Source organism: Carettochelys insculpta, chromosome 2 (assembly GCF_033958435.1).
Source record: "Carettochelys insculpta isolate YL-2023 chromosome 2, ASM3395843v1, whole genome shotgun sequence".
In the NCBI taxonomy this organism is placed as follows: domain Eukaryota; kingdom Metazoa; phylum Chordata; order Testudines; family Carettochelyidae; genus Carettochelys; species Carettochelys insculpta.
In genome coordinates, this window is record NC_134138.1 from 81,143,346 (window position 1) to 81,161,570 (window position 18,225).

Sequence of the window (18,225 nt, forward strand, 5' to 3'; positions counted from 1 at the left end):
GTCAATCAGTTGTTTATGTATTTTTGCACATGACCATAGCGGTGAGCCAATGCCCACTGCCCACTGCCATCAGGCCAAAACAGACAGCAGGGACTGAAAATGTATTCCACGATATTTTAGCCTTGGAAAGTCTCTGGCATATGGTAGATTGTCAAAGAGCTCTCCCTGCTCAAATAAAGCTATACGTTGGATCAGCTGAATGCATGCCAGTGTGTTAATATAGGCTATTGTTTTCAAACTTGCATTCTGGGCCAAGGCAAATCTTTACCTATTGAGACACCATATACTGAAACAGGTTTTTCTAATTGGATGCCTCCCTGAAGCATCTCACTGCACCTAGGGTCCCTGCTGCATTTATCTACATGGCTAGTTAGGTGTCTCAGATTAAAACATGGCCCTGCTTTTCAGAAGCAGCAGTTTCTAACCAACAGATGCGAGGTGCTGTGGAAGATGAGGGATCAGTGCAATGGCATCAGTTCCTATGCTTCTTGGGAGGGCAAGTTCCCAGCCATGCTCATTCCCTCATCTTCTGGCAGGGAACTTGGGCCGCTACCCGGGCCAGGCAGTCTCCACTCTCTCTCTCACCCACACAGTGCATGAGCTGGTGCTTCCCAGAGCCAAGCTCTCAGCAGGCTCTGCTGTGTGGACTGCCCAGACACCAGCATGTGACACTATTTGTCCCAGCCACCCCTCCAAGGAGGGGCTACCAGGCCAAATTTGAGTAGTTTTGTTATCCTGCTTGCCAGCCCTAGAAATGCCAAGTGCAATGCCACTCACTGAAATCTGGCCCAGCTGCCCCTCTGTCCGGACAGAAGGCCAAAGGGTCAGATTCCAGTGGCATTGGAACCATGCAATTAAAGCAACACTCCAGACTGCTCTGGCAGCAGCCATACTGATTTAGTGTGGGACCACTGCTTAAAAGTGGTTGGGACCCCTGGCTCCAGAACTCAGAAAATGTGCAAAGACGTGAATGCTGTGACACCCCTGCAGACTGCTGCTCTGTTTGGCACTCCATTGCGCTAAATGCAGCACACACAGACACCTAACTAGCTGAGGGTTTTAACCTGATGCCCATCAGCACAGTATTCGAGCATCTTCCGCCTAAACCCAATAGCAATAGCAGGGCCCCCTTAGTGGACTTCATGGAGCCTCTGGCACTTCCCCCTTTTCAGGGTGAAAACTAGAAACTGTGCAAGTTCCATGTTTATTTTTACAGCTCTGTAGTTGTCAGGGCAGTCCGGGCTGAAGCAGAGGAGAACTGAAGTAGCGGCAGGGACAGGGAAATGTAAAGGGGAAAGGAGTGATGGGAGGGGAAACGTAATAGGCAGAGATACCTGAGTGCCTACATATTATTTATTAAATATTTGACTTATCTTCTGAGTAGATAAGGCAGGCAAAGGACGGGTGAAAGTATTATTGCCCCATTTTACGGAGTGACAAAGAGAGAGTAAGCAGCTTGTCCAAGGTCAGATAGAACATCCACACAAGATCTAGTAACTGAACCTAGGACATCTGCCTATACTGCCAGGCCCCGTCAAAGAGTTTCTGGGGCCCAAGCTGGCTCACTGACAACAGGGCACCAGCAGTGAACAGGTCTGAAGGCAGCACGGTGGCAGCAGGGCCTGGCCAGTGGGTGGTGGATGTGAGTGCAGGGCGCAGGAGGTGTGGGGCCCAAGACAATTGCCTTGTTCACCTTGCCCTAAGGCTGGGCCTGTATATTGCAAAGCATCATCATTAGCTTTTTAATTATTATAATTACTATTATTCCCCAAACTCTTACTGGCAGCCATGGAAGAGCCGTGAAAGCCCTGCCCTGGCTGGTCAGACAGGTATTATGTTGCTAGTAAGGGTGAAACTACCATAATGAAGTAATGTTAATATAGGAGTGACTATGCTAATACCTGTGTTAAGCCTCTGAGCCTGCCGAGCATGTGTGCAGCATTCGGAGCAGACTCACACTGAGCTGAGTACCTATGCAATCAAGTAAGTGCCGAGCCTTCTCGCCTGCTTAACCTGCCTCCCCAAGTGCTTTGTAAACATTACCAATGGTCACTACAGAAGACAGTGGGTGGAATCCTGATTCTACTGAAGTCAGCAGAAAACATTTTATTTGGTGGAGCCAAGAGCTCACCCAGAATGTTTATCGAGAAGTGTCAGAATATTTCTGGGAGCTTCACATTGCCAGTGCATGTTCCTTCTAACTGTACTGTGAGTGCCCTGATGCTGTTCACAGAGGATTGAACTTTGAAGTCTAAGCTAATTCCAGCTAAAAGTTAAAGTTGAAGAAGTGTTTCAGCTGAATGCCTCTCACGCTCCCAGAGAATTACACCTTTTATCCAAAAGCCCTGACGTTTTTAGAAAACCCAAAAGCTAAAAGTTTGGAAATGAACAACTACGAGCAGGTCTACATGGTCACTCACTGTGGTATCATTTAAGTTGCTCAGAACTGTGAATAAGCCACTGCTCCACCCGGGTGAATGTAAATTATATTGATCTCAGCACTGGTGTGAACAGTGCTATGTCTGAGAGAGTGTCTCCCACTGACACAGCTATTTCCTCTTGTGGATGTGGATTTATTATGCTGAAGGACTATGCTGTGCAGCCGCCTGATGTGGCTGGGTGGGAGGATGCCAAAAGGGGCAACTGCTCAGGGCCCAGCAGTACAAAAGGGCCCAGAGAGCCTGACTGCCACTGACCTGGGCCCTTTAAATTGTGTCCAGAGCACTGCATAGTCTGCTCCGTAGAGCACTGAGGGCTGGGGCAGTGAGGCTCAAGAATCCTGAGTTCCAGTCCAGGTATTGGAGGGCAATGTGCTCAGGTAGGCACACGCTGTTCTGTCTGTTCTCTGTAAAGCATGACCCCCTTCTGCTCCAACCTGTCCCAGTCACTGTATGTTACAAACACATAAGAGTGGGTTTCCCTTCAAAGACAAGCTCACAGGAGTGCAATGAACATTGCCGCATCTGAAAGGAACATTTCGGCTGTGTCTACACTTAGCAAAAACTTGGCAATGGCCATGCTAATAGCCAGACTGAAGAATACTAATTAGGTGCTGAAATGCATATTCAGTGCCTCATTAGCATGCTGGTGGCCATGACCCTTCAAAAGTGCTGTGGTTCACTCCTGCGCAGCTTGTCTACGCTGGGGTCCTTTTTGAAAGGACCCCACTAACATTGAAATCCCCTTATTCCTATGTAGATGAGCTGCGTGGGAGCGAATGGCAGCACTTTTGAAGTGCCGCGGCCGCTGGCATGCGAATGAGGCACTGAATATGCTGGCACATTAACAAGCCCACCTCCTGCCATGTGTGAGCTTGCAGGGGGAAGAGACTGAGAAAAGCTGCCGATGATGTCTTTGCCTATAACATGCAAGCCCAACACAAGGCAGGGTGTTTGCTTGTGTGCAAATATCTAGCTGACCTCTCTTGTCACCTTGGCTTACTTTATGACTGAAAAAATAACATGAAACATGAAGGCGACGTCTACGCTTAGTAAAAACTTGGCACTAGCCATGCTAATGGCCAATCGAAGACAACTAATGAGGCTCTGAAGTGCATATTCAGTGCCTCATTCACATGCCAGCGGCTGCGGCACTTCAAAAGTGCTGCGGTTCGCTCCCACGCAGCTTGTCTACATAGGAATAAGGGGTTTCAATGGTTGTGGGGTCCTTTTGAAAAGGACCCCAGCGCAGACGAGCTTCCAGCCTTCCCACGGGGTCTGAGTGGCTTAGGGGACATGTCTGGATCGCAAGACCAGCCCTACTGGGGCAGATCAAAGTATCCTGTCTTCAGTGAGCGGCTAAGGCCAGGTGTCTCAGAGGAATGAACAGAACAGGTAATCATCAAGTGATACATCCAGTCTCCTCTGCCAAGCTTCTGGCAAGCCAAACGCTGACTGCAGCGGTTTTAACTCGCAGTGCTAACAGAAAGGGATGCACAGAGGAGGACTCAAAGGAGCAGCACAGTGAACAGCAGAGGGAGGTACCTCTCCTGCAGAGGACACTGCAGGTAGCATCACTACTCAGCTAGAGCAGGATTTGGCCTCAACATTTTAGAAGCAATTCGGGGCAGTGACTTGGCACATGTGGCCTGATTTGCACATTCTCTTTGGTTTGTGGGTTTCAGCAGAGGAGGGAATTAGGAGAACAATAACGAACGTTCTGAGTCAGGGTACAGCTACGTAACGAGGACAATGGCATAAAGTAGTAACATGAGAGTAGTGAGAAAATAACACTGCTGCCACCATTTCCCCTCCCGCTCCGGGGAACAATACAAATAATTAGAAACATCTTGTATGTTCCACAAGTGAGCTGTTCAGTAGAAATCAGCCCAGAACATGAAGCTATTGGCATTACAGCAGAACTGTGACACAACACTAGCAGTTTAACAGGGCTTGTGAGTTGCAACCTCTCTTCCAAATTCGCCATTAGTTACACACATTCAGCTCCACTGAATTCTGAAATGCTCACAATTGGTAGCAGTAGCCATGACTGTGAACTCATCCCTTATGGCAGGGGTGGCCAACCTGTGGCTCTGGAGCCGCATGTGGCTTTTCAGAAGTTAATATGTGGCTCCTTGCTTAGGTGCCAACTTTGGGGCTGGAGGTACAGACACTACTTTTCCAATGAGCTAGGGATGCTTGCTGCTCAACCCCCAGTTCTGCTCCAGGTCCTGCCCCCCAATCTACCCCTATGGTCTAGATCCGGGGTGTCCAACACTCTAATCGCTAGTAGGGTGACCATATTGCCTAGGCCAAATACAGGACTGCCCGGGGGATAGGTCCCTGGCTGTGGCTGCCAAGCACGTGCAGCTTCCTGGCTGCCCCATGCCATGGGAAACCAGAATGGGGCTGCTGCCCCCTGGGGGGAAGGGAGAAGTTTGCTGGATGACCCACACCGCTGGGCAATGGGAACAGGGCTGCTGCTCCCCGCGGGGAACCTCCTCTGCTGCCACATGGCTCTGGACACTGGGAACAGGGCGGCAGCTGGTTCCTGGCTTCTCCCCTTGCTGCAGGGAGCCAGGAGTGGGGCTGCAAATGCACTGGTGAGGCTCCCAGCTATCCCAAGCCACATGGAGCTGTGAGAGGGGCAGCAGCTCTGTGGTGCTGCTCCCCAAGCCACGTGGAGCCCAGAATGGGACTGGTCTCCCTGGCTGGAGGGGTGGCTGCCCAGGGCACCAGGTACCATTAAAATCTACTGCCCCAGCATACCCTGCCTTACCTATGGCACAGCCCCTGCTGGCTTCCTCGCCTGCTGCTGCCTGCATATGTGGCTGGTGAGGGTGTGCTCCATGTGCTGGCTGGGCTGACCTGGGGGAAGGGCAACTCAGCAGGGGACTTGAATATGGGGCAATTAGCCCATTTGTTAAAATAAGTCAGGACACCTTCCTGGCGCCTGAAATACAGGACTGTCCCAGCCAAAACGGGATGGGTGGGCACCCGAACCACCAGCCGCATGGGGCTGTTAGGCCAGCTGAGTGAGAGTAGTTGGCTTGAACAGTAAATATATATTTTAGAACAACATGGCTATAGCCGTAGCCACTTGTCACTATAGTGGCTCGTGCTTCAGAACTAGCTGGGCACCACAGGGCCAGGTGGTGCTTGGCCTTGTCAGGAGTCCAAGGGACAGGACTTGGAGGTTCCTTCCAGTTCTATGATTCTGTAATTCACCAAATTCTGCCCCCCCCACCTTTGATCCTGCCACATCCTCTCGCCTCCCTTCTCATCTAGACCCTCCTGCATGCTGTGAAACAGCTGATCACAGTGGGGAGGAGGCCCAGGGAGGTGCTGGTTGGCAGCGGTGGCTGGGGGGTGGGGCTGATGGGCAGTTGCTGATATATTACTGTGGCTCTTTGGCAGTGTATGCTGGTAAATGCTGTCTCTGTCTCATGCTGAGGCTGGCCACCCCTGCCTAATGACATTGGCTACCTACCACTTGCTGTAGGCCTCATATCACTCCTGGCTGGTGCAGGCGTGCCCAGGTGTGTGGAATCAGACTGAGCTGCTTTGCACGGGAAGCAGCTGCACTGGAAAACAAGTCAGGGTTTCTCCTGGGTGCTGCAGAAGATGGCAGGGGTGTGAGGCAGAGACTTAGCGCTCACAAACTCCCCTCTCAGTTGCAGTGGCACAGTGTTCTCTGCTCTGGTGGGTTTGGGGATGTGACATAATGGAAAACAATAACACCTGGCACACCTATGTTCTTCTTCGGGGTCTGAGAGTTTAAGGAGGGGAGGTTGGAGCAGTGCCTAGGAAATGCTGGGAGAGAGGCTGTCTCCTGGGTGAGAGGGCATTAGCTATTGCAGACGGTCACTCAGGTCCTTTTGTCAGAGGGATGGTGGTAAGAGAAGAGAGGGAGGTTCTGGCACCTGGATGGAGTTGGGTAGGATGTGGTCTCCCCAAGGAGGATAAAGCACAGCCATGTCCTCAGCTTCAAACAATCAGTTGTCCCCCCAACCTCCAGTCATGAGATTGGCTTAAAGACCAGGAGGGTTGTTGAGCCCTTTACTTTCCTACACATTGGGAACAGCCCTAGCTGAGAGCAGGCAGTTGGGTTTTTCACCTGAGCGGTAGGTGTGAAGCCTAGTTGTACAAAGCCGGGAATAGAATGGGGCTTTTATTTATGTATTAATGATTTATGTATTTGTTTATTTGTAGCGATGCACCAGCAGGATAGGGCTCAAGTGCTGTTTTTTTCTTGTTTTAATGTCAAAAAGTCTTCGCGTTGTGTAGACTGGAAAAACCATTTCCCAGCCAGCCTGAGTGCCAGACTGCGTGTAAAATACACGTATATAGGCTTGTGCCACTCTTCCCAATGCTTGCTGAACACTCAACACATCCATTCACAAAAATCAAGCACACATTTTAGGAGACAAGAACTGAGGGATGGAAAGAATATTTCCCTTCACTAATTTTTTTCTTTGAGGTGTTGAATGATTTCTCAGAGGGAAAACTGGCTAATTTGTCCTGACAGATGTTGTCATACCAATACCCACACTTAGATTCCTTATCAATCAACCAGAATCATGCTTTTAAGAAACTCACAGTTTAAACTGATGCAATCATCTTATCTGATGGACGTTACATAGAATGGATTGACATTTGCTTGCTGTGCTCGTTACTGACCTGTTATGTTCTGATTGATTGAGCATAAACAGACTTACTGTGTGCTTTAGTCAATCTGAAACCAGAGTGCATGTAACAGAACTGTTGTCTGAGAATTATACATTGCATTTTTATAACTGAGCTGCTCTCTTCTTTTCTGTGGTGTGATAATGGGGAGATAAAAGACTTTGTCTGGTACATATTCCACTTGGCACTGTATATGATACGGTCTGCAGGACTTCCAGCTTTATTTTGGAGAGCGTGTTACAGAGAAGATTTGATGATGACATGCTGTCAGCAGACATCAAAACAGGATGGCTTAGAGCAGCTCATCAAGCTGGTGCATTTTCCCTGTAGCTTTGTGTTGTGGTCTGCAATCTAAGCATTCATTTTTAAATTAAATTAAGCCTCTGTCCTTTATGTGTATGAAAATAAAAGCTCAGATGTGAACTGGATGTAAGTCAGTAACCTGAAACAATAACTCTGAGTGGTGTGACTTTACACAAGTATATCAGTGGGGTATCAATTCTAGTGAATAGTGTAAAAGCCAACATTGTTAACTATTTCATTAGTGATCAAATGGTGTTCAGTCAGACAAGGGGTGATCTTAGTTCAACGATTTGCATCATGTTTTGTGTAGCCTGAGTTAGTGGAGCTGTAATTGTGGGCTGAATTTGAAGGAGAAGCATCGCCTGCCTTTTCCCGTTTGTTCTACTGGCTAGGAGAGAACTCCGAACTGTTAGAGCATACGCTTTAGGTCATAGCCTTAACGTGGGTATGCAGTCATAGCTTTGTGGAGTTAATGGACCTAGGACAATTTACCCTAGCTGAGGAAATAGTCCTCTATTGTTTCTTGCTTCTGTTCACAGCAAACAAGCTAGCTACCTTAGGATCCAAATGTTTTCCCCTAAAAAGTATACCCCTGGGCACACAGGCCAGTGAAGCACTGAGTTGTCTTTCCTCATGCCCAATTGAGCATTAATGGAGAAAGCTTTTCCTTCCGCTCTCATGGGGGAAGCGCTTCTATGTCTTCCTTCCTGTTAGAGTTGGGCGAAATTTTTGAAGGAACAGTTTATTTGCCAAAAAATGCACTTTTGGGGCAACCAAACCTGTTTGTGACCCCAAGATGAATTTGCTGACTATTTTTAAAAAATTGGGAAGTGGGGCACTAAATTCATAAAAGGTCCATGGCTACCCTTAGGCAAAACTTATAAATGGCCATGCTAATGGCCAAATTGGAGAATAGTAATGAGGCTCTGAAATGAATATTCAGTGCCTCATTAGACTGCTGGCAGCTGCGCCACTTCGAAAGTGCTGCGTTTTGTTTGCGCGTGGCTCATCTACAGGGGGTCCTTTTGGAAAGGACCCTGAAAACACTGAAATCCCCTCAACTGATAGGAATAAGGGGCTTCTGATGTTTGCAGGGTCCTTTCGAGAAGGACCCCCATATAGCAGAGCCTCGTGGAAGCAAAGCGCAGCTCTTTCGAAGTGCTGTGGCTGGCAGCTTGCTAATGAGGTGCTGAGTATTCATTTCAGTGCCTCATGAGTGTTCTCCGATTTCGCCATTAGCATGGCCATTTCGAAGTTTTGCCTGTGTAGATGTAGCCAAGGAGTGGAGAAGATTGTGGTGCTGTCCCATTACAGCCTTGCAACTAGCGTAGTCTTATGAAATGTAGGAGACCTGGGTTCACAATCAGTTTTCTGCCTAATTCAGAATTTCTGCCTGTCAAGAGGGCAGGGGACTGGACAAGATGACCTCCTGAGGTCCCTTCCAGTTCTAGGAGATGTGATGTGATGTGATGTGATGTGAAACCCTGCTGGAGTGCTGGGCAGGCAGGTGGAGCAAGGCAAGTTCCCATACCCCGACCCGGGCAGAAGTGCAGGAGCTGGCGCAGGGGGTGGAGGAGAATTGCAGATGAACAGGATGGGGAGGGGCCCCCACTTACTCTGGCTCACAAAACCCTAATCAGCCCTCGGCTTTCACAAGAACAAGCATTCGACCATTTGCTAAACAAGAAGGATTCTGGAGCGGGGAGATTTAAAGCATTGTGGGAAATATATTTGGTTTACTTTTTAAAAAATCCTTTCTTGCTTCAGCCTGGAGTACTGATGGCTTTTTTAATGAGGCTGTGAACAAATCAGCTTCTCTGATTCTCCCCTTGCCCCTCCAATCCAGGAATCTTCAGCACAGCCTCCAGCTGGCACTTCATACCTAGGAAGTCCCTTTTGGCTTCCGTCAAGAAAGAAAATATGGATCACCCCACTGCAGGTCATCACCTTGCAATCACGCAAAGCCCTGAACTTGGAGGTAGACCAAGACCACTCCCTGTCTAAACTACTTCCAAAACCCTCCGGTGAGTTAGTCTTTAAAGTGCCACATGACTGATGGTTTGGTTTTTTTCCCAAAACTCTCCAGTGAGTTGTCTCTTGAGAGGTTTTCCTCTGTGTGTGATTTCAAGGTGCCTAGTGGTTGAACAGTTCATGTTGTGAGTAACTTACTATATCAAGTCTCCCTGTTTAGCTCAGCTCAGCTCAGTTCCACCCCCTATCACCACCAGGAAGTTAACCATGCTGAGACTTCAAACAGGCCAGCTGATCAAAGTTCCAAGGCTTATTCACTGATCAAAGCACAGGGTTTCTGCGGGTGACTTTGAGAAAAGGCAGCAAATGAATACAAAAATAACTACAGCAACTTCACAGACATTGATTTGTGTATCTTCCTTGTAAAATACAAAATCCCAATCCTCTCAAATATTTGCTTATTCCTATTATAGCCTCAGAGGCTTTCCATAAAGAGTTCTCCCTGTATCCCAGGAACTTCATGCCCTTTTTTCATGCCCATGCAGACGCCATTGCAAGACTGGCAATGAACCCGTGCAGGTTAAACAGTTGTGGCAAGTACTATGAGCACCTCACACATTGTGCTGTGGTATGTGCAAAGCCTAAGCAGCTGTGAGAATGATGAAGATTCCAAGGAGAACATGGACATATACAAAAGGGAGACACCAGAAAGGAGGAACAGGGAAATGCTGGCTGCAGCTGGTGCTTTGTACAGAGTGGAATAGCCAGGATGTTTTCTGCATACCTGGAGAGCAGTGGAGCTGAAAGTGATGGCCAGAGTGGTCACATTGGGACACTGTGGGACACATCCAGGAGGCAAAGAACATTGAATTTTACAAAGCTTCGTCTGCACTACCCTAAGGTCAACCATGCATGGCGAATTCAACGTGACTCCTCATGAAGAGAAGGAGTACAAAAGTCAACCTTAGGAGCTCTTAAAATTGACAGAACAGACACTGTATTGTGGACTGACTGCTTAGAAATTCTACCTAAATTTGACCGAATCTCTAGTATAGACCAAGCCTAACAGGATGAGGGATTGTGCCTTGGGAAGCAGTGACCCTAAAACTGATTTTGGTATTGTGGTGAAAAATCAGCTGAACGTGGGCTCCCTGTGTAATACTGTTGCCAAACGAGATGATGTGATCTTGGGCTGCATACGATAGAACCTCTCAAATAGCAGTACAGAGGTTATTTTACTTCTGTATTTAGCATTTGTGTGAATGCTGCTGTCCAGTTCTGGGGTCCACAATTCAAGAAGGATGTTGATAAATTAGAGCTAGTTCAAAGAAAAGCCACAATGACAATTAAAGTATTAAATGTGCCCTTCGAGTGATAGACTCAGGGAGCTCAAGCTACTTAGCTCAGCAAAGAGAAGCTTAAGAGGGTGACTTGATTCCAGCCTTTAAGTACCAACCTGGGGAACAAGCATCTAATAATGGGCTCTTCAGTCTAGCATATGTCTGTTGTCTGAAGGATGAAGCAAGCCAAATTCAGACTGGAAATAAGGTGTACATTTTTTAACGGTGAGTGTAATCAAGTAGTGGAACAACTAAACAAGGATTGTGGGGGAGTTTTCATTGCTGCTAATAATTAAAGGACGATTGGATGATTTTCTAAGAGAAATATTTTAGGAATTATTTTGGGGGAAGTTCTGTGGCCTGTGTTTACTGGATATTAAACTAGGTGAACCCAATGACCCTTTCAGTCCTTTGAATCTATGAAAAGGTGTTCTATATGTCTGCATTTTGTGGCCTTAAGATGCCTTATTCTTGCTCTGCAATCAGAAAATAACAAAAGGATTAAATAGGAGAGCAACTTGGATTTGTGAATCAAAGCCTTGAAAAGAAATCTGCAGTACATTCAAAGTATGCGTAAAGAGAGGAAAATAATCACTAGAGCTGTGGCCACACTAGGAAGTGATGTTGAAAGGGGTAATCTCTATCCGTTACTTTGAAGTGAGCTGCTTCGAAATGAAGTGACTACACACAAAACGTAGCTCGCCGTTGCAATCCACATCGAACAGACACTCTGTCATTTAAAAATGGAGCAGCTACACAGACTATAGCTTCATGTCAAAATAGTGGGGCAGGAAATGGCAAGGGCAGGGTCAAATGGCCAACAAGCCCTTCCTGGAGCACAGGCCAGCTGCCCTATTAAGGGGCCCCTTTCAAACACGGCCCCTGGAGCTGTGACCACCCTGGGTTTGGGGACCATGGTGGCGCTGGGACAGGGCAGGGGGAACGGGAAGGTAGGGCTGGACTGGGGTTTCTAGGGGCTCAGACTCACAAGGGGGAAGCAGGGAGCCATGGACAGGCTGGGCTCACCCAGTCACAGCCAGCGTGCCAGTTCCTGATGCTTGGCTGGGGACATGGCACCTAGGAGAAGAGCTGTGAGGGTGGGGAGCAGAAGGGCAGAGGAAGGGACCAGGGCATGCAGAGGCCAGGGAAGTGGGGGGGCGGAGTGGGGGAGTTGTGGGAAAGGCCACCCATGGGGTGGGCGGCTGGGCCAGGTAGTTGGAGATGGCCTGGGTCAGGGGTGTCACGGTACCCAGCCACCCGGTCCCAGGCTGCCCGCTCCATGGAGAGCCATTCCCACAGCAAGCGGTTCTGCTCCCGCCATCTGGCCATGTGAGCTGCCGCCAAATTATCTGTCCAGCTGCAGCAGCAGTTCCACCCTCTATGGTGCCCGTTCCAGGGAGGCGTTGCCCCTTCATCCTCCTCGGCTGCTGCAGGGCTCCTCTGAGCATCTGGGGGGCTGGCGTGGCTGGCGGACATCGAGGCTGTGAAGACATAAGGGGAGAGGATGGCGCCTTGTCAGTCACAAGACCACATACCATGGGCCAGTGGCCTTGTCCTCACTGCCGTCCCTCCCTGCTTGTGGTGGGGGGGCCCTGGAGCAGTCTATCTGCTGTGGGGTTCATCAACGCGGGACTGTTAGAGTAGCTGCCCCAGGTCTCCCCACCTTCCCAGGCATATGACCCTCATGGCAGCCCATGGCCCCATGCAGGGAACCCCCGCATGCGTGAGCCCCTCCCTGACAGCAATGACAGCCATCCCTGGGTCACTGGACCATGGCCGCATTCCCAAGCCCATGCCAGCTGTGTCAGGAACCACCTGGTCCTACCTGAGGGTTCCTCGAGTAGTTCAGGGAAGCCCGAGTGGAGGTAGCCTGGCTGGGGCCCTTAGAGGGCTCCACAATGTAGAGTGATCCCTCGTTCCCGCTATCGCTGTCCCCACTGCCAGCAGGTATGTCTGGGCCTAGGGTATGGGGGGGGGCCTTTGAGGGTCCTGGCTGGGGCTCCTCGCCCTGCCCCTCCGGCTCTGCCGTGTCCAGGGTCTCCCTGGGTGGTGCAGCCTCCCTGGGTCCCAGCAGCTGGTGGAGCTCCCTGAGGTAGGGGCAGGTGGCTGGTGCTGCCCCTGACTGCCGGGCTGAGTCCCTAGCTTGGGTGTAGCCCTGCCACAGCTCCTTCACTTTGGAGTGGACCTGTTCAGGGGTCCGGAGGAGGTGGCCCCTTGTGGCAAGGTTGTCAGCGAGGCAGGTGAAGGTGGACGCATTTCTCTTCCACCCCTCTGTCCTGAGCAGGACATCCTCATCCCTGCCCGGATGGCCAGCCGGTCCCAGACCTCAGCTTCGAGCCAGAGGGCCCCCGCTCCTCTTTGGGGGCTGTCCAGAGCCCTGGGAGCCCTGCTGCCTGGACTTCTTGGCTCCACGGGGATCCTGGGGGCCTTGGCTGCTGACCATTCGTCCAGCCAAGGTGGGGTGTCACCTTCTGGTGGTGCTTGGGAGTGTCGTCTGGCCACCTCATGCTCCTACGGCTGCCAGCACACTCTCAGCTTCCTGCACGGGGCTTCTGTGTCCCTGCAGCTTTATGGCACCTGCAGCTGACAGCCATAGACCTCTGGCTGCTGGTCAGGGTGTCTCTGTGCTCTGGGGAGGGGTTGGCTCCATGGAGGACTTTTCATTTCCAAATGGCGGCCAGGGAGCGACTGCACACATTTCATTTAGAAATCAACATCGAAATGAGGTGTTATTCCCAAAAAGGGAGTGTAACAACGACTTCAAATGAACGCCTTTTAATTTTAAAGCTGATTTTGAAATGGGCTCTTTGTGTGTAGTCGCTCTCCTGCTCATTGCAAAATCATCCCTCACTTCGAAATCACTTTCAAAATGAATGGCTAGTGTGGCCACAGCCTACCTGTTTATCCCTGCACATAACAGGAAGTATAGGGTCACATTCTTATTAATTACACACATGCAACCTGTTTGGTCCATTGCAGATACACTGACATATCTGAGAGGAGACCTTGGCTTGTGGCATTTCGATGGAGAGAGTTAACCACTTTTAATGGACAATTTAATATTTTACACACAATTATGTGACTATTTGCAGCTTGAGCAAATGTTGTATACTAAACATTGATTTGCCATTTGTATACATAATTTATAAAATGTGACCATTACAAGCTCTATAGCCATCCGGTGTTATTTCGTCTCTCTTTGTGTTTTTCTTTAAGTGATTGTGGTGTCTTATTGACTGAGAAATTCTTTTTCATATGTGTTGTTTGGACTATTGTGCTGAAGTAATTTTCTGACATATACAAATATTTTATATGCCACATTTTGGAAAGACTTACATTCCTCCTGTATGTGTGGAGGGTAGGAAAAAGCTCCTTAACTTCAGGATTGTGAAAACTCTCTGTAGGGACAATGGTAAATATTAGAAGTAAATGATATTAAGCGACATTTTAAAGGTGTCTTTCCAGGTGCCACCTGATGTACTAGGGTTCCACTGAGCCACCCATTCCATCAGCCTGGGCTTCCTTACCTTGTCCAGCACCTTGCCCTGTCTTGCTGTGCATGTGGACAGGTAGGAACACACCCAGCTGCAGAATGACACTGATACTGAAATCAGTGCTTTATGAAAATTCTTTCAGCTAGGAAACTGCCCAACTCTCAAGTGCCCACACTCTCTGGAGTGGAAACCAAAAATTATATTGTGTTGCACTGTTCAGATATCCATACAGCATATGTTCATGAACTCCGTTCCCTCCCTCAGTGTGGGAGAAGATATGCATAGCTTTCCCCTACCCAGTTATGAATTACACAAACTGCTTTAGTTTATTACCTAAAAAAAGGAAGACTATGTGATTATAAATGTTAGAAAACAGATCAAAGCAGATCATTGCGCAAATAAAAAAAACATGCAAACTAATTGTAATACACTAAGGAAATTGGCTACAAATAGTAATTTCTTACTCTAAATGTTGTTTCAGGCAGATTGCAGAATTTCTTGAGGACAAAAATGATCTTGCTTGCAGCTTAAAATTCCAGATATATTCTTTGTAGGCCAGATGCCATTCCTAGCCCAGGTTCAGCACTTTCCAACTCTGCTTCCCTTTTGTCTTTGGTTCTTAAATGGTTTCAGCAGTCATTCTGGGCGTGGACTCACTGAAGAATGAACTCCCTTCTTACTGAAAAAAACATTAGAAGTCCAAGATAGGGTGCAGAGCCAGGTGACCTTGCAGTGTCAAAAAAGGATCCCAGGAAACTTCTCAAGAAGGCGAGAGATTAGCATCTTCAACATCCTATTGTTCTCCCTAATGGCCAATCTAGGCTGATTGCATACTGTCTGGTGGACATTCCCCAGGTGCAATCACAGCTGTAACTGTTAATACTACTACTTACTACTTAATCCTTATACTCCACGAGTCTCCTCTACTTCACTCTGTCTTGGGACAAAACTTCTAGCTGGCTCCAAGAGTACCCCAGTTGTTGTCCTTCAATCTCAGTAGACCTTCTCCACGTCGTTCAAGGTCTTCTTCTTTTGCATTTTTCTTGCAGGTTCCATGTGTGAGCTTGACAGACTATGCTGGATGATGGTTTTCTGAGAGCGTGGCCTAGCCATCTTCACTTTCTTCTCTTGATTTCAATGTCAATTGGTTCTTGTCCTGCTCATTTTCAAAGCTCCTCATTTTTGACTAAGCCGTGCCATTTGATGTGAAGGATGTACCTCAGGCATCTGTTTAGGAATGTCTATAGCTTGTGATTTGTAGACTTTTTAGCATGCCAGGTCTCGCATCCATACAAGAGCGCACGCTTCACATTTGTGTTGAAGATCCGCAGTTTTGTCTTTGCAGATATTATCTGTGAACTCCATATCAGACGGAGAGTCTTGAAGGCAGCTGTTGTTTTCCCTATCCTGGAGCTGATATCCTTATCTGTTCCTCCATCTATGGTCATTATACTCCCGAAGTAGGTGAACTGCTCCATCCCCTCCCAGTGTGACAGTGGTGTTTTTGGACTGGTTGCTCCTCTTTGTCTTGGTCTTTCCCTTGTTAATGATCAATCCAGTCATTGAGGCAATTTCATCGAGTGTTGTGATCTTTCTTTCCATGCTTTCACGTTGGTGCGAAAGGAGGGCAACATCATCAGCAAAATCCATGTCCTCTAGCTGTTTGAAAAGTGTCCACAGAATGCCTTGCTGATGCGCGTATTTTGTCCTGCTCATAATCCAGTCCATAGTGATCAAGACCAGGAAAGGTGACAGTAGGCACCCTTGTTGCACTCCCAATAGTATGCTGAAGGCTTCTGTTGACACCACTGTAACTTGGCATGTTGAGGGTTCATATGTTGAATGAAACAAGTTAATAATTTTGGATGGGATGCCCTGGTGCTGCAGCAGTTTACACAAAGTACCTGTATCGATGTTGTCAAAGGCTTTTTCGAAGGCTCTGTACAGGGGCGAGTTCCACTTGAGTGACTGTTCTATGATCATTCTGAGAGTTGCTATTTGGTCAGAACAGGATCTCTTACTTCAGAAGCTGTCCTGTTCTTCCCTCAGCTGTCTATTGATTTCTGTTTTCTCCAAGAGAATCCTATTGAACACTTTACCTGGAATAGACAGTAACGTGATGCCCCTCCAGTTCTTGCATTCGTTCAGGCTGCCTTTCTTTGGAAGCTTGATAAGGTAGCCATGTTTCCAGTCTTGTGGGAGTTCTTCAGTGACCCAGATTTTCCCGTCATGTTGACTGCTTTGATTGCTTCTGTAAGGATGTTGTCTGGGACCAGGTACTTTTCTGCTTTTCATCTGGGCAATGACTTTTCTGATTTCTTCTTTTGTAGGTCTGCTGCTCTTAATTTGCAGTGGTATATTTGCAGGTGGTAACTTGGGAGGTTTCATGTGGGCAGGGCAGTTCAGTAACACTTCAAAGTGTTCCTTCCATCTACTGAGCTGCTCACTTGCGTTTGTTAGCACATGCCCCTGCTTATCCTGTACTGGCTGAGCCACTGTACGGCATGACCCAGCTAGCTTCCATGTAATGTTAGAGAGCTCTTTCAAGTTTCTCTGTCCTGCAGCTTATTTGGCATGTTGTGTAAGGTTTTCCACAAAGTTCTTCTTGTCCCATTTTACAGCCTTTTTAACTTCTTTGTTGGCTTCTGAATACAGTCTCTGAGCTTCCACGTTGGCTGCTCTTCTTAGCTGCGTCTACACGTGCACGCTACTTCGAAGTAGCGGCACCAACTTCGAAATAGCGCCCGTCGTGTCTACACGCTTCGGGCGCTATTTCGAAGTTAACTTCGACGTTAGGCGGTGAGACGTCGAAGTCGCTAACCTCATGAGGAGATAGGAATAGCACCCTACTTCGACGTTCAACGTCGAAGTAGGGACAGTGTAGATGATCCGCGTCCCGCAACGTCGAAATTGCTGGGTCCTCCATGGCGGCCATCAGCTGGGGGGTTGAGAGATGCTCTCTCTCCAGCCCCTGCCGGGCTCTATGGTCACCGTGGGCAGCAGCCCTTAGCCCAGGGCTTCTGGCTGCTTCTGCGGCAGCTGGGGATCTATGCTGCAGGCACAGGGTCTGCAACCAGTTGTCAGCTCTGTGTATCTTGTGTTGTTTAGTGCAACTGTGTCTGGGAGGGGCCCTTTAAGGGAGCGGCTTGCTGTTGAGTCCGCCCTGTGACCCTGTCTGCAGCTGTGCCTGGCATCCCTATTTCGATGTGTGCTACTTTGACGTGTAGACGTTCCCTCGCTGCGCCTATTTCGATGTTGGGCTGAGCAACGTCGAAGTTGAACATCGACGTTGCCGGCCCTGGAGGACGTGTAGACGTTATTCATCGAAATAGCCTATTTCGATGTTGGCTGCACGTGTAGACGTAGCCCTTATGGACTGCTGCTTTTCTGTCCTTTCATTCCTTCCCTGTTCCTAGAGTTTCTGCTGCAATCCATTCTTTGTGACATCTTTTCCTGTTTCCCAATGTTTTAATCACAGGTTTCTTTCCAGGCTCTTTTGGTGTGTTCCCAAATTTGTTCCACAGTAACATCTTTCAGGATGAGGTTTGCCAGAAGTGCTTATCTGTTGGACAGCTCCAACTGGAAACCGGCTCGTCTCTAAACCCTTCAGCTGTTCCATGTTGAATCTCAATCCTGGCTTTGTCAGTTTTGTGGTGTACCTCTTGAGCTTGAACTTGAGTTTTACCATGACCAAATGGTGGTCTGAACCTACATCTGCTCCTCTTCTAGTGCAGATGTTCAGCAGCAATCTTCTGAAAGAACTGCTGGTACAGATGTGCTCAATCTGGTTTTCTGACTGGTGGGCCGGTGAAACCCAAGTGACCTTATGGAATCTTTTGTGTGGCAATTGTTAATAGGTAATATTCCTAATTGCAGACACAGGAAATATATATGCATAGACAGAATAATCATATTCAATAAATCATAACCCTTCCAATGATGCACAACCCATCTTGCAAAAAACGCTTCTTGGTTATATTGTATTGTATTATA